Genomic DNA, 22,603 nt, shown 5'->3' with positions numbered 1-22,603 from the left:
TTGCAATTCTGCCATTCTATTTCCTTTAACCTGCAAGTAGACATAAAAAGCTATGAATGCTGAGGGCTGAAGAGGAAATATTTTTGTTTTACACGCTGGCTGGATATTAAAAAAGAAGGAAAAGATCTTTTGTCTCTTTGGAGTGGCAGAACAAGTCCAAAAAACAAGAAGCAACGTGGGAAATCTTTTCTGCCAGATGCAATATGTCCATCCAAATGGGCTTTCATGTTTGGCCGTGGAACTCTTGTGATCTCTTCTGGCAGCTGACAGTGTTAGAAGAGGAAGAATTGAACTATACAATAACTATACAAGGTTAAATAGGCTTTAAATCTTTCCTTGGTACCGAGCCTGAAAATCTCTCGGTACTGAGCTCAAAAATTTCTTGAATAATCCAGCACTTATTTTCCAGAATTAGAGGTTCCTACTGCGTTCTTTCCAGTTTCCATGTTCTGTACTGATGTCAGGAATGAATGTCGTGCAATTAATTCATTTATCAATCACATTTAGTAAATGGAGATTGTCTGATGTGAATTACAGAGAGAAAAATTAGGCAGATTTATGTCTTTTCTTAACTGAAGCAAAATCAGTGATTGGAGCTGGCTGAATGAGCCACAGGATGAATTGCCATCATTTCTGTAGGCATAAGTGGATCCTGTTGTGTCTGGGGTCATTTTATTCAATGTCCACAAAGCAGTCAGGCATGTTGGCAAAGCTGGGACATTTCAGAACACCAGTGTATGTGGTAATTCATGCCAGACTGCCAATACCCATTTTTTATTGGCCTTTATCCTTTCAGAGGAGGAGGAATAGCTCTGTTTCCTTCCCTCTCCCTGTCAGTGTTCAGCCATTGTGGGAGAAATTGATGATGGAGCCAAGGGGTTTAACTCAAAGACCCTGCTCACACAGTGTGCAGCAGAGAAACTCTCCATGACCAGGGACCCAGTGCTCATGGGTAGCTCCTCCAACGTGCTGAGGCACTGGCAGCAGAATCAGAATTATTCAGGTGGGAAAAGACCTCTAGGATCATCTAGTCCAGCCCCAGCCCACCCTGCCATGCTCATAACCACATCCCTCACTGCCACACCTCCACAGTTCTGGAGCACCTCCAGGGATGGTGACCCCAGCATTCCATGGACAGGGAGGGAGCTGACACTGATGCTGAACCCAAAGCTACGGGCTCCTCCAGGACAAGGTTTGCTGGCAAATAGAGCCAAAAAAAAAGAGGTGTCACTGGATGTAGTAGAGCTGCCCCTTGCAGGGCAGTGCATGGCACGGTGCAAACTGCCTCAGCTGAGATCAGAGCAGGAAGTGGAATTTGGAGCTGGAGTTTGTTCTGCTGGATACATGGGAGAGATGCAGGTTGAAGGGTTCACACTTCTGACAAGCTCAGAAAATGCATTCAAATTGGCCCACGGAGTGCACACTGCCTGTTAGTTGTCAGCTCCCTGCCACACCTGGGATAGAAGATGAAATCACTGGAGAGACCCAGGGCTGGTCAGACTGGGGTGATGCCATCCTGATTGCGACAGGGGAAAATAAATCCATCTTGCAGAGGAACAGCTAAACTGGGCAGCCCACAGTTTTCCTGACATGAGTGATAGCATCTGACAGCTGCCCAAAAATCACTTTACCTCTTGGGAGTGATGTGGAGGGAAAAGGAAGAGCTGAGCTGATGCACTTGGCTGTTGTCTCTTTTCTGCTTCCTGAACGGGCTCAGTGCAGTTGGGGTTTCTGAAAGCAAAAAAACCTGCCCGGAGCTGAGCAGATTGTGGGAAAGCAGCTCCCATGTCACTGCCTGCTCCTGAGGAGCTCCTGCCAGCAGAGCTGCTCCCGGTGCCGAGCTGTGCAACCAAGTTACACACTGAGAGCACAGAGCTCTGCAGAGCTAATTTCTGTTCTTAATTTGCCATTAAAGTTTATTTTCAGCAAATTGTTCACAAACTCCACAGCACAGCTGTTCCACATTCATCTTTTCCTTCTTGCAAATTTTTCTTCACCGAGAGGCAGTTTCTCTCTATTTTTGTTGTTGTTTGTTGTTGCAGAGCCAATTACAAAAGGCTGGTGGGTGACTTGAGCCACTAGAGCAGGGTGGAAGTCTGCGAAGGTGTTTTGTACCCAGCAAGATCTGCAGCAGAGCTGAGGGAGGGAAGCCCTTCACCTGAGCCCTATCCCTGCTATCGAGGCACATCTTGACTCAGCTCCACAAGGTTTGAATGCTTCCTTATAATCAATTCAGCCTGTATTGGGCACTGCCCATTCTTGTTTTGCAGAATAACAGCAAAAAGGGAAGTAAAATCACCCTATGTGTCCCTAGAAGCTTGTGCGCTTGGAGGCAGCACTAAAGCTTTCTTCGATGGAGCTGAGCAGCCTCAGTCCCTTCAAATGGGGCAAGTCTTTTGTCAAAGGATGTTTTGTAAGTGTACCCTCTTACTGTCCATTGCAAAGCTCTGACAAAGATGCAACTCGATGCTGTACTGTATCACGATTGCTATTATCTGTGCAACATCTCTCTGAAAAATAGACCTCAGTATTTCAAGCCTTCCCTATCTATGGACGTAGGTTAGGGGTCAGTTTTCTAGCTTTAGTGCCAAGTCTTTCCTGAAAGTACTGTGACGTGACAGTAGCTCATCAATGTATTCTTGCCAGCAAGTTACAGTGATCTCTTAAACATCAAATAGGTGATTTGAATTAACCATTAACACAAGAAAAATGGATGCCTTTGGAAGAACATAAAGCCTGATTTCTAATGCATGGTCACTTAGTCTGGGTACTTTGGGGCCTGTGGTTTACAATTGCTGTCACCTTCCTCTGTCCAGTTACTTAGAAACATGTCGGAGCTGCTGTGATCTTTTTCAAATAGTAATTTATTTTCCTGGCCAGTTCTGTTTTTCCTTGTTAACAGGCTCTGAAATAGTCCAAAACAGGAGGACGGGCATTCAGTCAAAGCAAGGATTGCAGGAAATGTCAGATGTGTGAGCTGGTAAGTGTTGCATATCTCAAGGTGGGGAGTTTAATGTAGGCAAGAACTGGAAAATACATACAGCATCATTTTTTCCTACAAATTCAAGGCTGAACTCTTGTGACCTGTGCATCCTGTGCACCATGCTGATAGATGTAGCCCTGTATTGCAATACTGAAACTAGAAGGAGGATTGTATGCCTTATTTGAAAATGTACCTTGCTTGAAATCCTTTTATGCGTTATGTTGTGGCTTTTTTCTAATCAACTGATCTTGAGGATTCCATTTACATTTACTTCATTCAGTAGCTCGAGAGCCATTGTGTGTTTCAAAAGGGTTATTTTCCTTTGTATTCAGTTCCCTTGTGTCTGAGACGATGCGTTTGGGGGCTGTTTGGAAACTGGACAGCCTGGCCTGGGGCTGGGAGCCACAGACAGCCAATAACACTAAATTAGAACCTGAGTGGGAAAATGCATCTCAGCAAATTTCACCTCTGTGTCCTCAGTTACCTCGTAGGGCTGAAACCCTTGGAAGGTCCTTGGCTGGAGAAAGGGAGGTGAGTTTTTATTTCTCTTGAGTCTTTTGGCTGGGAAAACTCTACATGGTAAAGATTAATGTTTAATTTATTGATTTTCTATAGTTGCTCCGTAGGCAGAGAGGCAAAAAGGAAGGGAAGCAGATAGAGGATGACTGGGGCCCTGTAAATAGGGGAAAGATTCAGCTTTGAGGATGTCTTGTCACCACATTCTAGCTGTGGTGTCCCTGCTTGTTGCAGGGGATTTGGACTAGATGGTTTTCAGAGGTCCCTTCCAACTCTAAGTGCTCTACAGTTCTTTTCTATGTAGAAGAAGATAAAGAGACTGGAGCAGGAAAACATCAGGGCAGGAAGGCAGAGAAGTGGGGGTGATTGGGAGGAAATTCTGACTTCCCTCAGATCCATGGGACATTTTATGTGGATTTCTATGCCATGTTTCTGCCTGGCAGTTCACTCTATCATGTCAGCTCAACCATGCGCAAGACACTTTTCCCCACCTAAGCATAACTTGCAGCAGTTTAGTAGCACATCTCCCAGAACTAGAGATAATAAAACAGTCTTTTAGACTTTTCTACCTACCCTTCAGTTTGAAGGTTTGATCTTTGCATTTGAAAAACCCTCTGAGTATTGGATTTGTGTGCTCTGTGTAGGCTTCATTACTGCCTACATAGGCCTGCACAAAGATCCACAGGAGGGAGAAGTTCACTTGCTTACCACCATCTGGCTCTGTGTTTGATATGGAGCTGGGAAGCACTACTGCTAAGTGTAACCTGGGATAAAAGTGCTTCAGATATTTTCCTATCCTAGATCTGCTCCAAATTTTCTGAGTTTATCAGGAAAAAAAGAAAAACAACAGATGTCAATTGTCTTAATGAAAAACTGTGCTTTTGAGGCATAGTCTTGATAAGGGTTAGCTAAATAAAACTGCTGTAAAAGCAGCTCAGAAAAGACCAGAAGTCCAATTTGAGCCATTGCAAATGAAACTCCCAGAATGTCAAAAATAGTGCCTTCCTCATACATCTTGAATTGTGCTGTCCCACACCAGTCACATTGCTTCACATTTTCCCCAACAGCTGCACAGATGGGATGGGATGGGATGGGATGGGATGGGATGGGATGGGATGGGATGGGATGGGATGCTGCCCCTGGTTCTTCTAAATGTGCTGCAAGCAGCCAGCACAGTCAGATGTCTGGAGAATTGAAGAGATATATTTTCTCTATAAAATACCAGTTTCCTAAAAGACAGTATTTTCCCCCTGAACTGCACATAGCCCAGGGCAGGCAATTGCATAGGTAGGGTCTGGGAGAACTGCTTTATGTCCCCACTGCAACTGACTTGGGCAAAGGGTTTGAAAGGAGAGCTCAGTGTCCAACACATTCCTTGTCCTGGTCTTGAGACTTTGGACTTCATGGCTTTTGTGCAAACAGCTCCTGAAAGCAATTTTGTGTGGCCTTGGTGAGGAAGGGAAAATCTTTAAAGTCTCAGAAAATCTGTAAGCTACAACTGTACCCACCGAGGTTATAGGAGGTGCCTATAGGAGCTCACCAAACGGCACAGACCTTCCCCTTTCTTCCAGCAAATCGAGTCTTACCTAAGCTGTCCTTTTCCTTAAGTCAGAGCAGAGCTGAATTTCTTTTCATAAGATGGAAGTAATTTCCTTTTGACACAAGTTTCTCCTGATGTAAGGGCTAATTGATAGCTTGCAGGGCACTTGTGTTTTCCGGGCTGTTGGTTTTGCTCTAAGCACAAATTTACTCAGTGATGAGAACATTTTGACAACTCTGCCTATCTGTGCTCAGGAGCTGCAGTTTGGTGTGAATTTTCTGGGTGTGCTGACCCAGTTTTAAAGCCTAAAATGAGCATGCTCTCCATTAATATGGAAATACTGTGGCTGGCAAAATAAAACAAAGAAACAGTAAATAAGCAGAAGTACAGTACGTTCCACACAGGAACTTTGAGGAGGGTTTTTGCTTAGCTGGCAGCAGAGTGCTTTTGTCCTCACACTTCCTCCAAGAGGCAACTGTTAAGACACGATTGGATTCAGCACACAGCAGTGTGTTGTTCTGACCCACTTGCATGTCCCCACAACCACATCTTTCCAGCAAATCCCTGCCTGGCTGTAAGCGCACCATGATGAACACGTTACATCAAACAGGATTAGTTTAGAGGAGAAGGCAAGAGTTGCTGCCTTATTTCTTCACCTAACAAACATCTCATTTAGTACTCTCTCCCATTTATATCTGTGGTGTTTATTTCCATGTGCTTATTTTCAGGCAACTTGTGGATCATTCTTTAGGATAAAGGAATCTTTTGTGTGTGTGTGTGTGTGTGTGTGTGTGTTGTTGCATGAGCAGAGCTGGGAAGGCCGTGCTTGTTTTCTTTTGATGATATGACAAATTAGCTTCTTCCAAAATATTATTGTTAGTGACTGTGATTGCAGGAAGCATGAGAGAACACTGGAATACATCACCAGCTCTCTGTGTGGTATATATGTGTATGTCTGTTGTGTATTGAGTAAGGATTGAAGTAGAAGCGCTCAGTTTTTGCTACAGACCCTCTTGGCAGCGCCTTTGTGCTGTCCACAGATTCCTCCAATAAGTAAATACATTAATTAATGTGCAAGACAGCTGATTTTGGCATGTGTGCTCATCACTTATTTTTGTGGTCTAAAATCTGGCTGTAACTAAAAGCTCATTTGCCTAATTGGTAATTATTATCACTTTCCTTCACCATTTCTCTCTTAGGTAGAATTAGCGGGGTTGTGAAGCTATGCAAACAACCATAGTGAGCCCAGCTGTATGTCTGCTGCTCCCATGGAATTGTCCCTTGTGTTTCACTGCCTTCTGTCTATTTGGGAGGGGCACACAAGTTATTGCTGTTAAATGTGAGTTCACCTTGGTCATCGTTTATTCCAGTAGCTATTGGAAGGTGACATGGATGCCTTCTTGGAGTTGCTCCCAAGTGGCCTTTATCTGGGACAGAAAGAGGAATAATAACTGCAAGCAAAGATACCACCCAATTGGATGGCCCTGTTGTGTGACAGCAACCTATCGCTGATTGAAGCAGGTAATTATGATGCTGAACATGGCTCAGAAAGTTACCCATGCAGGCATCTAGTGTAATTTTAAAATGAAGCCTCATCCACGGTGTGTTCTGTATGCAGAGGAAGGACGCTATTTGCATTTGCTCAAGCCAAAATATCAAATTTGGATCAGACTTCCCTTGCATTGAGGGAACGAATGTGGGATTGCACATCTGTCCTTTCAGGCTGGGCTCTGTTTCTATGCAGCACCAGCAGAAGTTGTATGTTTTAAATTTAGCCATCAGAAATCGCTTAGTAGAGTTTTACAGCGTGGTGAATAGCATCTTATGGCTCCTAACGTTGGCTTGATGGGTTTCCTGTTCCTCTCCTTAGCTTTCATAATGGAGGAGAGTCTAAACTGCAAGGAAAAGGGAAAAAAAAAAAAGCCCTGCTGGCAACTGCAAACCGTGTGAGCATTCAGACCGCCCCAAATGTGGGTGTCTGCAGAGTTACTGCAGAGTACGGCAATGTTCATAAGCAGATTACTGAGTCATGAACATGTTTTGAATGTGATTACAAGCAGAGAGACAGAATTAGTCTTTGCTTTCCATAAAAAATTAATGAGGAAGACAGAGAGGGACAAAGAAATTGAAGAGTTCACTTGGTTAATTTTCTAGCCAGCAGCTATCGTAAATGTTCCTCTTATTTAGCAAAGAGAGATACTAAATCTATATTGGTTATGTTGGCCAAGAAAAACTATTAGTGTGCTGGAGGTTTACCTGCAGGCAAACTGTCAGCAAATTGAAAAAGCAACAATGTGCTCATTTTGGGACATTTTGATGCATCTTCCACAAGTGCAGTCAATTAAGAGCTCCTCTGGAAATTATGTTTTGCTGATGTGCTCCTATGAAGCAGCTTTGTCTTTGTGTGAGCTCTGGGGGGCCCATTCCCTCTCTGAAAAGCCAAGTTTAGCTGTGTTGCAAAACAAGGTTATTCTTTAGGTGATGCCCTGTTACAGATGGGATGAGGCCACTGCTTAATACTATAGATGCAGCAAGCACAGCACCTCGAGGCTATCATTTCACTTCTTTTATTACCAGCTGCAGGGCAGCTTATAATTGAAATAACACAATCCTAGCAGTGGGTCTCTGAAGCAGCATAGCATGGTTCACATCTTTTTCCATGGATTCTGTTCTGAATCTACCAAGGTCTATTTACTGATTTGAACCAATCTTTCACTGCACCTTGCATGAGCCGTGATCCTTAAACTCTTGCTTGAGGCAGCCAAATAGCCACTGTTTAACAGACATATCTGCAGCTCCAAATCATTTCCAAGGAGCAGAGAGCTCAGATACGATCATATACAAAATGGAGCTAGCTCTGATTTACACAAAACACCAGTGAATATTTTCTGCAGATATTTCTGGTCTAGACCTAAGGTCCTGCTGCATTTATGTTGTTTACAGATGCTTTTTGTTGGTTTTTCTTCCCCCTCATCTTGCAAGATGCTTCCTTTTGATGGAAGGCATTAAATAATTGATCATTTGGTGGATATGGGCAAGTCTGGCTGGATGTTCCCAAGAGACACATTCTCCACAAGATAACATTAACAAATATCTCATTCTAGGATAAAATTATTTAGTCTGACCATATTGATGTACTCTAATTGACTACACAAACACAATATAGGAAAACTCTTGCCCACTATATGTATGAAGCCTTCTATAGCAAACCAAGTACTATTTCTGCAGACATGTTATGGAATCATTGGCAGTTAAGTCACATATTTAGCTTTTGCTTTTATATTCTCTGTTATGATAGTGTTTGCATCAGCATCTTTGTGCTACAGAAATTCTATAAATAATTCATGCCTTTATTTAAATAACTGTGGATTTATTTCCAATTGGCATGGAAAAAGCCTTTATTTTCTGTATCATTGTGCACAGTTGTCATACTAGCCTCTTATTTCAAAATGTTTGTGATTCACTCAGAGCACATCAGTAAATCAAATTACAGCAAACTTAGCCTGAAATTTAATTAGATGATCAACAATCACAGTTCTCTACTTTCCTAATAGAAAGTATCTTATTGCAGGGGGTTTACAAGGCCTTGTCTCTGTACCCAAATCCATTATTCTTGAAACAACATGACAAAACATTATAAAGTTCTATTGATTGCCCTCTGTTGAATAACAATGGGCCCTAAGAATCATTCTGGATTACTTAATGATGTGTAACTCAGCTTAGCAAAGCTTCATGGAACATAACTGTTATTACGGCTCTTCAACCCTTGTTCTTGCAGTGTTGGCCAACCTCTGGCCTCAGAGTCCCTCATGGTGGATGGTGGTGAGGTAGACCGTTTATTATGGTTCTCTGAGCTCATTTAAGTCCTTATGTCCACACTGTCTCCTTGCTCCTAGAAGGATGTCATAAAGCACCCAGAGAGGCTTGGGGCAGGGGCAGGCTACATCCACCTCCTTCCTGTCTCCCTGAAGTTGAAAAGAACAGGAGAAAAGGCATTTGAAGGAAAGAACAGTGGCATCCCTCTGCTTCTTCCCTGTAAATAGCACCTGCTGTCCTTGAGCATGCAGTAGAACTAATCATTTGAAGATACTGGGTCACCCTTTTCAACCGCCCCTCTATTTTCCAGGGGTTTCTCATTTCCCACTTTCAGAGCATCGGGGCACCCAGCTTAAAGCAACACTTCTCAATTGCAAAACGCGTAGCAAAAGAATGTCTTCTAGCATACCTCGAGAAAATATGGAAGTAATTTAGCAGAACTAGAAGTGTTCTATAAGGAACCACACAATAAAATGATCTCCCAGGTCAGCAAGCATGGCCTGAGGACATAAAAAATTCATTTAGCCACGTGAAGAGAAATAAAATGGGTAAATTAAAGCAATCAAGTGTGGGTGGCAACCACAAGCAGCACGTTACAGCTGGAACGTGGACTGCTCATATTCATGTTAATGATTGCTGAACTGGAAGAATAGATATGTGCTGCATGGGTTACAAGTTTACGGATAAAGAATGCAGAGACATGCAGGGTAAGTTAGAGCAGAACAGAAACACAAGCAAGAAAAGTGTTAATCAGCTCAGCCTGGAGAAATATGAAGAAATGCAAATACTCAGAGGGGAGGAAAAGGTTGAGATGAACATGTGCCCTGATTTCATACTGCAAAGCCCAAAAGGGGCTCAAGAAAAAGCAAGAAACCCCTCTGACAGACCTGTAGGAGCAAATAGTCCTCCGGTATATTTAGTTTTCCTATTTTCGATACAACACAGTGGCTGGGTCTCTCCCTAACTTTCTCTTCAAGTTTTGTCCTTGTGGGTGTGTTACAATTTTCCCTACAGGTCATTTCTGATTTTTTCTTTCCGATTCTTGGTAAGCGTTAGGCTGTAAACCACTCCTCCATCATCCAGAGGAACCACTAAGAACTCAAACCTTCTTTATTCCATACCTGTCATTTTAACAGTTCCCTTGGGTGCAGAGAAGCACATGTAGAAAAATGATGGCTAGTCTGGATGAGCTTTTCCAACCTTAATGATTCTACAGTTCTGTGGTTGAGATATTTTTGCCTTTCTTAAAGGTGTGGAGGTTTTGGAGCCTGCAGATGTGCATCTTGCTGACTGCAGCTCACAGAAGGGGTATGAAGTTCTGGGAACCCCATCCTCATGATGCAAGCCAAGCTCTGTTGCTCAGAAGAGACACAGGTGCTGCATCAAACTGACACAGCCCTGATTGGACAGCCATTTCCAGGTAAACATCACATTGAAATAATGAGGAAAGTAGTGTTTGGAGAAGTTACATCATCCTTATCTTCAGTCTAAGCTGGTATATGTGTTAGGAGCCTGCTAACATGCACCGACTTTGGAAACATGCATAAAGTAGACCGTGTACTTGGAAAAGCTGTAAAATCGTTTCTCTTTTCCTAGAGGTATTAAAACTTCCCTTCCCCTGCTAAAATCCTTAACCTAAAATATGTCAAATGGTCTAAGCCTTGATTATATATGCCTTAAGCTTATCATATATAGAAAAGAATACCAGTGTCCTTTGTTTGTCTAACAAAGGCTAAATTTAATCTTCAGAGCATAGTGCAAAGAATATCTGTTTATTTAGATTTCTAGCCTGGGGGCTGAGAGGCACAGTTTGTATTTAAGACCTCTAGCTGACATTTGCTAACTTGGTTTGCATACATTTAAATGTGTTTTTGTACCCACAGGCAGTTGCTTAGAGTGTAAAGTGATAGAATATATGAGTATATATGGCCAAATCATTATTACTCCAAGTTATCCCTGCTGGAATATGAAGGAGAATGTGAATTTTGGAGACCCTAAAATCCTCAGATGTTACCAAGGTTCCAGGAATGCAGAGCTGGATGCATTTGAATTTTGCAGTGTGTGGAGCAGACAGGGAGGAGAAGCAGTAAACCTGTCTGATTTAAGCCTTTTCTTGCTTCAGGAAGCTGCTGCTGCTGGGGAGCAGTAGAGGATGCAGGGGCAGCCCTTCATGTCATTGTCTGGACTCACAGCTTAGCTCTTCCTGGCTGACACTGTATAGTTTGGGGGCTGATTGACAAGGAGCAAATAGTTTATGACACCTCAGAGCAGGATCTTGCAGTGCTGTTTTATGTAACATAGGGGTATGATGGTCAATTACTGTTTATTTAAAGTCTCTATGCAATCCTATGTAGAAGGGGGCAGGCTGTGGAAAACGTCCTCCAGAAACAGTGGTAGGTTGAAAATCAAATGCATTTCCTTCTCTGTGAGTGGTTCAGGAGAGAGCCTGTGTGCTTGGGATGAAGATGAAGAGATGAAACTGCTGTAAACAGGGGCTCTCCTCAGGTCCAAACCTTTCCAGGGTACACTTGGCCACAGTAGGCAACCATCCCAGGCTGCTCCATGAGATCCCTCTGACCCATCCTTGCTGCCTGTGGTTCCTTGTTCACCAATGCAGTCCTGTATGAAGTCTGCAAAGAAACACTTTGCAAGAAAAACCTATTTCCAGTAGAAATTACTCTAAAAATTCTTGGGAACGTTTTTACTGTTATGATTGTAAAGAGCTTCTCTTAATGACATCTAAATATGGGGGTAAACTTCAGCTGATGGCATCTCATTAAAACCAACAGAATAAGAATTCAAATGTGCATCTTCCCCTAAGTGTTTATCTAGCAGCAGGAGCCTATTATCTTGTGTGACGATGTTATCTGCTAGCGCCTGTGTATCTGTACCAAATTGGATACATTTAGACACAGAGGATTCTGAGTGTTTCTGATGACAAAGATAACGAACAACCTGCTTAAAGGATGGGTGTCGTTTACGTAATGTAAATAAATATTCAAGCACGTTTCTCCATTGTGAAGGTTATTGCGCTGCAGCAGTGAAATGAGGGCTTCTTATTGCCAGGTGCTGTATAGAGAAAGTTTGGCTAAGCATTTATTGGTATGTGTATCTGCTCATGGAAGTATACACAGCCTGTACAACTTCTTTCCTAGAACACTTCACTTTTCTGTAGTGGGTGAAAGTAGGGAAGCAGTTGCTGTGTCCATTGTCAAGTTTTACTTCAGGAAATACTCGATGGAAAACCTATTCTGATCCTTAATGGGGCTGATCCCATCAGCATGGGCAGCCCTTTTTGCTCCCTGTTGTTCACAGTTCACAAACGTACTGGGAATCTTACAGGTATCTCTATAGGTTTCTTCTCCCTTTTTTTTTTTCCCCTGGAGAACACTGCGGGTGACTGCTAGTAACAGCCAAGCCAGTTTGCAAATGGGCAGTGCACCTTGTTTGGGCTGCAGAAAGGATACTATTCATGCATCTTGTTCTTGGCCCTGTATAAAGAGCCTACATCAGAACTCCTCCTGGGTACTGCATGCTGAGTGCTCCTGGGGAAGCCCATCCCCAGGGTAAGTGCTGTCCCTTGCCATCTCCCATTGCTCTGTGATACTCAGAGAGAAGATCAGGGGCACTGCTTTGTTCTCCATTAGGGCTCAGAGGGATTGCTGCTTTCCAGGGCAGAAAATCTGCCTTCGTGTTCTTCCATTTCACAGAATGCATCTTTGTGGGAGAGCTGCAAAACCACACAGCTGAGCCAAGGCAGTCGCTCAAGTGTTACATACAGTGAGTCGATGTGCTGCTGCCTTCGGGGCCCTGTGGCCCTTGAGGTGTGTTCCATCAGCTCTGTATGCATTTCAGTATCACTCAATAGGGTGAAGGCTTATCATCATTAATTATGAAGGTTTATGTTGCCAACCACTTAGTTCCTATGGTTACATCTCTAAGAAATTGTGAAATAGGCACTTCAAGGCTCTGGGCAGAGAAACAAATTGACTGTTACAGAATTCATGAATGATAATAACTCATTTACTTATAATGCTAATAAATAATTGGTGTAAAATCATCCAGTGCAGCCTTAGAATGCGTAGGGTATTTAAAGGTCAGCACTGCTCTTAACTCTCCATTAAAACCTCCGTATGGCAATAATGCATCCCAGATAGCAATTACAGTGCTTCAGAGGATTCACTTTGTGAATCTGTCATGTGGTGCATCCCATAGGGCTGCTCCGTGTGTGCCCTGCTTGGTACCACAGCACACTGTCTGTTCTGTACTGGAACGGTGTCAGCAGACCCCTTGTTTCTGGACACAGCTGTGCCATGGAAAAAATAGACAGCATCTTATTGCCTCATGGGGCACTTTGGGTCAGGATCCTATAAGGAGTGGTGCCCTGTGATCTCGGCTTCCGCCTGCTCCTTTCTTACCTTCTCCCTTGAGAGATGGCTTTCCAAAGCAAACTCCAAGTGTAGGAACATCATCCTTCTCTGTAAGTATGCTTTCATCTTTCCAATATTACTGCTCTGGATCTGATACATCCTCACATTTTGCTTTTGTACATCGTCAATGTGTACAAAGTAGAGGCTTTCCTCAGCTGCCTATTGCAGTGCCATGTGACTTCAGATAGTTTAGGGCTTCCCAGTATATGGAGGTAATGCTGTTAAGTGGTTTCTTATTGGTTCCAGGCTGGATGTGGTTCAAGGCAGCCTGGTCTGGTAGTTGGTGACCCTGTGCAAATTAGGGAGGTTGAAACTAGATGATCGTTCTGGTCCTTTTTAACCCAGGGCATTCTATGATTAACCATGCTGAATCGTGCCCCTGGAGGAAGTAATTCCTTCCATCAGCAGAACAATGAATCTGTTTCTATTTTTCTTATAGTAAAGATGCCATTTTGAATGTTTTACTTAGATAATGCTCCCTTCCAAACCATGTGGCCAAACAAAGTGGTCGGTTTGTTACAAGCTTGTAGACATGGCATGAATGTCAGCAATGCAGCCTTCAGAGCAGGCAAAAAGTGTTTGGAGAAGGAAGTCAGTTTGGAGGAGGAAGTCTGGCTCCAAACCAAGATGCATCTGAAAGCACCATCCTCTAGAAATCCAGAGACAAGCTGTTGTTTCAGATGGGAAAACAGGCCCCTCCCAACACACATTTCTGAAGGTCTCTGTAAGTCTCTGAAAGCAAGCCCAGGACTTGATTCTGTGCTGTGTGTTTGACAGTAGGTGTTGCTGTCTATTGGCAAGGCTGTATGCTAAATTAAAGGTGGGGGGGGGGGGGGGGGAAGGCAAGGAACACTCAGAGATTGATGTTCCTTAAAAAAGTCAAAAAGATATGATGCTACCTGTAGTGATATAAATTGCATTTGAAGGCTGAGTGCTGTATATTTAATGCATTAGCTATGATTCACCGTTAGTTTTAGGGGAAAAAAAGGTTACTTCTTTCTGTCCTTGGGCCAAAACCAAGACACAGGCTCTCTTGAGATAAGGTTGCAAAGGCTGGAGATGCTCCGGGCAGCTTGTTGCTTGTTTTCTATCACTGCAGATTAGCAAGATGTGATATGAAGATACCAGTGACACGGAGAAGTTGTGCTGTTGGCAGAGTGAGGTGGCAGGAGGAGAACCATGGGCTAGGACAGGGAATGGGCTTGGAGCACTCAGCCCTGCATCTACTATGTCTGCCCACACTTTCAGGTACTTAATGCAAAACACACATTTCTTTAAGCCTCGACCCATTAGGGAAATGCCCTCATCTTCTTCTAGGCATAAGGCTGAGATCCGCAGCACAAACTGGAGCTTGTGCCCTTTGTTCATTATGTCACTTCCTCTGTTAGCTAAATAAAGAAAACTCTTGCTTCACTTAAATTTAAAATGACACCAAATCATGATTCAAACCTGCACTGACATTTATCCAGTTAGCTGATGTTTGCTAGAGGTTGAAGGGACTCATAAATACAGTTGTCTTCATGTCTCAGGCACATTTCTCAGTGTTCCTTGACAGTTATTAAGTGCATTAATTCTTCTGATGCTAATTTCTGTGTAGGGCTGATGAAAAATGCATTTTTCCCAGAGAGCTGGCACTTGGCAAATATCTCAATGGCAATAAATTAAAGTACAAAGGAAGTTTCTGTTGCCATGGTTTTCCTTTCCACTGATACATACAGTAATGTAGTGAGGTACATGAGCAAACCCGCAGCCCAGATCTCCTTGATGCCTGCAATGCATTCCTCTCCTGGCTTTCTTTTGTAATTTCCCCTGCCAGTGCTATTGCTCCTTGCTATCCCTGCACAAACAACTTATTCCTAGGTCGTGTCATTGCATACCCAGATCTGGGAGCACTCTGGGCCACTGGGAAGGGAGAAGAAAATGGTTTTGCTGAGGAGCTGCCCATGCATTGGAACACTTTCTCGTTCCTTTCCCCTTGACACAACACTGCAAGGCAAACTGCCCAACACCACATCTCTTTTCTTCACCACCCTATGTGATGAGGCTGAAAACAGAGTGGTTGAACTGGAAATGTTAAAGGAGTAGAAGGTTCAGTGTTTGATGCTCTCGCATTATTTAAGCTCCCTGAGGCTTCCCAGTGGCTCTAGGGTGTGGGCAGAGAAAATGCGATGAGTTGACTGAGTCATGCCCTGCAGCAGAGGTTTACTTAACAGGCCTGGTTCTGCAGAAACACCTTGCTGTTTCCCAAGAGGAGATGGTGGAGGGTGGCAAGAAAATGCTGCTGCTTCCAAAACAGTCAGGAGAAACCATAGAGATAGCAGTGATCAGGATACGTCCATGGACTCTGTGTCAAAGTTAAAATTTGGTTTAATGGGAAATTTTATCTTGCCTGTGGTCCTTCAGCTGCAGCACCCTGCCTGTCCCAGGTATCACCAGAGCCCATCATGCTGTTATGTGATGAGTATGTCTGGCTGGAGGAAATGGAATTCCTTGGGAATGCTACTGAAAGCTTCCATCAAGCACTGACGTTGCTATCAGCTGAACTTGGGTAGGATCATGAACATCATGTGGAAGTGAATTTTCCCAGCATCCTAACCAGGTAAGTCTTGCCTTTTAAAGCAGTGATGTCATCTGTCTTAATACAAGCTAAGCAAGTCTCATCTGCTAACTAGTACAGCTGTGCAGGGTCCTCCAATGTGTGTTCTGCCCACAGGAGCTGTGGGTTTCCCATCCCTGGAGAAGCCAAGGCCAGGCTGGATGGGGCCCTGGGCAACCTGATCTGCTGGGGGCAGCCAGCCCATGGCAGGGGTTGGAAGTGGTTGATCATTGAGGTCCCATCCAGTCCAACCAAATTATGACTTTATCATTTTCTTTCTCCTCTGAACTCTGCATTCTGCTGACCACAGCAGGTGGCCAGCACATATTCAGCACTCTTTTTTTTCTCTTCACCGATATCTCATCATAGAAGGAAAACAAACACTGAAGTTCCACATAGGGATTTGAGAACTCAGCATGTGAATATTTTTCACCGTTAATCTCATTATTAATGTAAAATCATCCACCCAAGCAAAATGGAACAAATATAGCTTCACAGAAGCTTGTTGCTTTCAGAAAGAAATAATGGGAATTGATTGCATGGCTGACCAGGTCTGCGCTGAGTGCTCCTCTCTTTGATGGACTAGAAATTGCTCTCTGCTCTTCAGCTGGAGACAAAACCTTTTTCTCCCTTAAGAAAAAGACTGTAAATAAGTTGGTTTTACTCTTTCTTTCAAATTATGAATGCATTTTTCTTCTGTACAGCACAACGGCTCTTTCCGTTTTTCCTTATTTTGTTGGTTTTATCAAGGAAGACTTTCAGCTATTTTCCTTTTAAATGCCTTGGCTAGATAGGACTCACTCTAGATAGTCATCATTTGTAGCCCAATTGAACACAGTTAAATATTGTCTTTGAAATGAACAAATGCCATTTTCTGAATCAAGTGCAAAAAAAAATGCCCCTTCTTTGCACTGACTCAGAGATGCCCTCCCTCTGAAGCATACAGCAATGGCACACTTGCAAAGTTTCTGGCCTTAAGATGTATCTGTTTTACTAAATGCTTTTCCATCAGGATTACAGCACGGCGGTACTGTGTGATTGTCTTTATTTATACTCATAGGACTTGATTTAAGCACAACAGCTCAACAGCAAAACTACCATTGATTTATGGCACGGGCAAGAGGTCACAGTGAGGTACACTCTGTGACATGTGGATTTGCAGCCTGAACAGAGAGAGAGTAGAGGCAAGGGAAGTGCTGTGAGCGGTTGCAGGTATCTGAAAGCTATTACATGGCACCTGTTTGTCTCATTCTGTATAATAAATCTTTTAAAAGTTTGATTGTGGGGACATAATTTTTTTTCAAAGACAACAGAGTCCCTTTAATAGGCAATGGAGTCCTTTCTTCTCTTGCATCAATTTGTTACTGTAAAAGTAATAAAGATATTCCAGCTCTTTTACTTTAAACAACCGCACATCTATGCCTCATACATTATTGAATGTTCCTATTTTTTTTTCCCCTGTGAGCTTTTTTCCTTATTTTAATATCACCTGATCTTTGTACAGTTAATTCCCTTGACACCAAGCCATGTGAATACTGACCTCCGATTTTCACAATAACCTTGACCATAAAAATACAGTGGCTTAATTTACATCCCCATAGCTGAAGGCTCAGAGTTTTTTCCATTATAAAAACCCAGTTTTAGCAGGCTGGACGATATGGGTTGGTGAAGATGTGCGTGCAGTTTTCAGGAGGGAATTTATTCTTAGAAATTGGGTCAAAGAATTTGGTTTGGCAGGCCTGACTCAAAGCGGCTCTGGCCCAAAATAGAAGAATTGCAAGGCAGCTCATTAACAATTAGTTGTAAAATTGCTTTATTTTAAAAGTGGGAATAACTCTTCATCAGCTAAATCGTCCACAAGTTGACCGCACAGGCTGAATGTACAAAGATGATCTGACCTGAACAAGAAAACAAAGCCAACCAGGGTATTGATTTTTTTATATACTTATCCTACCTTGCTTCCTTAATCCTTTGTAATTTCAGTACAATTGGCTCTTTCTCAATATAGTATGTCTTTTGTACAGTTAACTTAGACATTGAATAAAAGGAGCTATGAAGTCTGCTTTTGGCTGGTGGAGATGGGCTCTGAGCCTCCACCGATGTAGACTTTCATTGAGAGCTTCTCGGAAGACCTCATTATGAACACTCCACCTTAAATCTTGCTGTTCTCTGCTTCCTTCTTGCCCTGCCCACAGGGGTCTCCAGGGTGTCTATAGGAAATGTGAATCATAGACTCATTAAAGTTGGAAAACACCTCTAAGGTCACCCAGTCCAGTCATTCACCTACCACCATGACCGCCCATAAAGCCATGTCTATTAGTGCCATATCTCCGTGGTTTCTGAACACCTCCAGGAATGGTGACTCCACTACCACCCCCCTGATCAGCCTGTGCCAATGTCTCACCACTCCTTTGCAGAAGCTTTTCCTAATATCCAACCTGACAGCAGGGATGCCAGGGTGCTTCATTTTCCCCATAGCAACAAGGGTGATGTGACCACACACCACCTGCTTTGCTTATGTGCCTTTGCTGTGTCAGAGGTTCTTAATGATCCCAAATCAGCTTGTTTGACAGTATATTAATTGTGCAATTCCTCTGAGATCTTCAAGTATGCAACATTTGTGAATGCTTGTCAATTAACTTTTTCCTGTCGAGGACTAATGACTCTAAATAACACCTTGAGCACAGCACTGCATCTTTCCCATGCTGGGTCAGGCTCTGGAGCTGCAAATACACCTGAGAAGATTAAGTCTGCAATGCTAAGCGTCAGAGTTATCAATATTTATACAATGGGCAGAATTCATATCAAATCTGTCAGGCAGAATCTGTCACCATGGTGCTTCTGAAAGGTTACCAGCCTTGAGATGTCTGCTTCTCATTTATAAAATGATTTTTAAGATGAATCACTTTACAATTGGAGTCTTAGTCCACAGGTAAGCTGCCTGATTCATCACTGAACTCATTTCTGGTGTATACATGCCATGTGAGGAGGGAAAAACAGTATGTAAGGAATTCATCCAGGAGATGCATTTTGGAGAGCAGACTCCCTCAGGCAGCTTGTGCCCTCCCCTTGCTGCTGCAGCTCCCTGCATTGTGCAGGTGCTGTGCAAGTCATGCAGGCAATGCTGATGCTGCCCATTTTCTGTTTTTGCAGAGGTTCCTAAGCTGTTTTTGCTCCAGAAGCAGGGTGAGGAAGTGTTCAGTGCCCAGAGGGCTCTGTGATGCCCAGGCACCATATTTTCTCTGCCAGCAGTGGCACACACATAAGCCATGTCACTACTACTGCTGCTGCAAACATCAGGTTTGCTCTCTCCTTCCCTCTCTTCTGTTTGAGTGGAAAATGAAGAAAACATTGAAAAAAGCAAGCCTGGCATTAGCATTGATGCCTTACATAAGTGCTACCTCTCTTTTGTAATCTGCTTGCTCTGTTACATAAATTTGTTCTGCTCTTTTATTCCCACTGACATACAAAAAACAATGCTTTTCCCCCTAATGGGAAATCAGTTGTATAGTAAAAATACTAACTGAGGCATGGAGATGCTGATCCATTTCCTGTTTGAATAGAAAGGCTGATATTGATTTCAGTGGTTTTTTGAGTCTGGCTCTGCATTTTGTCCATTTTTCAGTAGATGAATTTGCTGCTTATGGGTGCTTTATCAGGGGTAATAGTCACCACATCTAAGTCTTCTGGAGAGGAACAAGAGCACAACAGAGAGTAAAAGTGATCACTTCATAAGCTGAAAATGTGTCGTTTTGATGGGATGAGAGAGAATGGCCTCAGGTTGCACCAAGGGAGGTTCGGGTTGGATGTAAGGAAAGATTTCTTTTCCAAAAGGACAGTAATATGATGGCACAGGATGCCCAGGTAGGGTCACCATTACTGGAAGTGTCCAAGCAATGTGTAGATGTGGCAATGAGAGGCACGGTTTAGTAAGCAATATTGGTGGTAGGGGAGCAATGGGACTGGATGATCTTAGAGGTCTTTTCCAACCTGAATGATTCTATGATCAGAATACAAAACTGTGGATTATGTTTGGTAGGTAACCTCACTTTATCTTGAAGGTCTACAGGTAGATGGCTGGGCGTCTCTTGGCATTTTTCACCCGTTGTGTAATAGCTGACAATTTCTTTAAAACCTGATGCAACGTGACATTTATGTCACATCTGATCTGCTTACATTGTTTTACGTTGTGTCAACTGATGTGATGCAACCAGACATAGCCTAATAGCTAGTGATGTGCAAAACAGGCGGGTTTTTTTTTCCTTTCTGTGCTTGGACCAGTGTAAGACATCACGAAAGGCAAAATAATCTTTGACTGCATAAATGTGACACTGTCACGTTACTGGGGAAGAGTGACTGCAGGACTATGTGTGACCCCATCATATTACCCAAATGAACAGGCAGCTCAGCTTCATCTTCAGAAATGACAACGAAGCACATGAAATCTCCTTAATGGTGTTGGAGATTCCCTGTTTTCAGAGACGGCTTCAGTTGTTACCAAGGTGTTGTGGATGAGTTTAGTGAATGATTTATAGGAGGCTGTTTGCCTGAGCGAACAAATGTGGATAAAGGGAAAGTGTGCAAAGAGATAACATTGCTGGGCAATTGAGCTACAGCAGAAATCTGCTGAGATAGAGGCAGGTAGTCCTGCTAGTGTTTGTGAACCCAGCAAGAGTCATGCACGCTTGGGCTCCTTAGAGCACAGTGCAATTTGAAGGTTCTATGCTTAAGATACTCTGTGTGCAATCCATATCTGTGTGTTTGGGGGGACAAAATGCTCCCCACATGCTGAGGGGCAGTGCTGAGTATAGCCATGCCATGGAGGATATGTGGCATTAGAAGCCCTCACTAGGTGAGAATGCAAAGGTGATGTGTTCTGGTCAGTTGCTTTTTCAAAGTTGACTCACAATGTGTCTAAATGCCTGAACTCACAAGCACAGCATTTATTGCATCCAGCTGCATTTCTGTGGGACTTTTCCTCCTTTAAGTGATGAGTTCAGAGCAGCCAGCTGACACAGGTTACCACAGAGGTGACAAATATTGTAAATATTCCACTTTCTGCAAGATGAAATACAGTTGGTGGAAAAAAAATCTTTAAGCAGACTCTATAAGTACAGCGCTGAGTGAAGTATTTATGGCCGTATGATAAATAAAGCTAGGAAAGGTGTTTGTCAGAAAGCAGTGGGCCAGATAAATTATACTTGGCTTGAAAAGGCACTTAGGAACACTTGAAGAAAATCAGCATAGGTGAAGAAGGAGGAGTGGCTGCTGCTTACCTGAGTTAACTCTCAGCCTGGCTGCAGGCAAACCTCACTGCTAAGTGTGGTGGGGACCAGGGTTAGAGAAGCTACCACCAGCTGCAGCATCCAAAGCCAAGCCAGGAGACTGGCACATCTGCTCCTTTGCTCAGCACTGTTATCCTAAATTGATTGCATCTAAGGGCATCTGCAGCACTGTCACCAGCACTCTGCTGGACAGCTTCATCTGCTGAGCAGCTGGCTTTCCTTCATAAGACATGACAATATTTCATTAGGCTAGCAAATGGTACTTGATAAAATGAGTCTTAGCAGTGTTTTAAGAAAAGAAAATAAGCCAAAAGCATCAACTGTGCTGGGAATTTCGTGCACAGGCAGTTCAGGGCAGTGTGCCCAAATGGGGCTGGCCTTCTCTTGTGCCTCTGTGCATCTTGGTCAGAATGTAGATTTCCTACAGTTGATGTCATCCCGATCCCAAAAGCTGCCAAAAGCAGAGCAGGGGCAAATATTTTCTTCCTTCTGCCCTGGTCTGAGCTGCACAAACATCTACAGGCTCAAAGTCAGTGAGAGGGAAATCAACTGCATTAGCAGTGCTGATCTGATTAGGCTGACAGCAGAGCACAGACAAACACAAGCCCTTCCCACCAGCCATTATTATGTCAGAAAAATCTCTGTGACACTGTAAAGGTCTTTTGTATTTCGGTTAGTTGCTTTCCCAGAACAAGCAACGATTAATTTTAATGTACTGCTCATTTTTTATTTTTTATTTTATTTTATTTTTTTATTTTCTATTTTGAAAGTTTACAGGAGTTGCGATAGCATTTAAATGGCAAGAGGTGGCTGAACTGCACCAGCAGCAGTCTGTGAGCCCTGCTCAGCCCCTGGCATTTTGGCATGACCCTCATTATCCACACTGCTCAGTGCTTCCCAACAAGATCACTTCTGTAGCTTTCTCCAAGGGACTTGTTTTCTTTTCCCTATCTTGTGCTTTCTGTAACTCCAGCGACCCTCGTGTGCGAATGCGGTTTGATCCATCCAGGCAAGGACTGTAGTGCACTATGAAACAAACTGGTTTGTTCTGATTTCTCCTCACTGAGAAAAGGCTCACAGCTGTGAGGTGGCTGCTGAGCAGTGTGTGGGTCACAGCCAGCACAGGGCTTGGAAATCACAAACAAGTCATCAGATAGATATGCTCAGTAAACTGCTTTTAACTACATTTTGCCAACAATGGCAAAAGATTCCAACTGCTGTGGGTTTCAGCTTTCTTGGCCTTTTGCAAATATACAAATATCTCCCTCTACATTTTCTCCTTGCAGTACTGATAGATGCTAAAGTGGGTAATGAAGCTATAAACCTGCATATCCCCTTTGCCTGGTATTTATGGCTAGTTACGGGGATAAAGTCCACTCCTACAGAGAATGGTACAAAAACACCATTTCCCAGCAAGATGACATATGGTGAGGCAGA

General features: G+C 43.2%; 1 long non-coding RNA gene across 1 annotated transcript in view; it reads left to right on the top strand.

The window, feature by feature from the left end:
• The window catches only part of LOC107312647, a 40,045-nt gene that overhangs the window by 14,186 nt on the left and 3,256 nt on the right, over positions 1 to 22,603 (top strand). The window contains exons 2-8 of the long non-coding RNA XR_001554527.2: positions 2,043 to 2,207; positions 2,903 to 2,980; positions 3,464 to 3,514; positions 6,410 to 6,560; positions 10,106 to 10,275; positions 14,385 to 14,533; positions 15,689 to 15,884. This is a non-coding gene — a long non-coding RNA (uncharacterized LOC107312647). The remainder of the gene's footprint in view (positions 1 to 2,042; positions 2,208 to 2,902; positions 2,981 to 3,463; positions 3,515 to 6,409; positions 6,561 to 10,105; positions 10,276 to 14,384; positions 14,534 to 15,688; positions 15,885 to 22,603) is intronic.

The sequence above is a fragment of the Coturnix japonica genome, chromosome 4, assembly GCF_001577835.2.
Source record: "Coturnix japonica isolate 7356 chromosome 4, Coturnix japonica 2.1, whole genome shotgun sequence".
Lineage (NCBI taxonomy): Eukaryota > Metazoa > Chordata > Aves > Galliformes > Phasianidae > Coturnix > Coturnix japonica.
The sequence above is the reverse complement of the archived record's forward strand: the minus strand, read 5'-3'. Positions and strand labels throughout refer to the sequence as shown.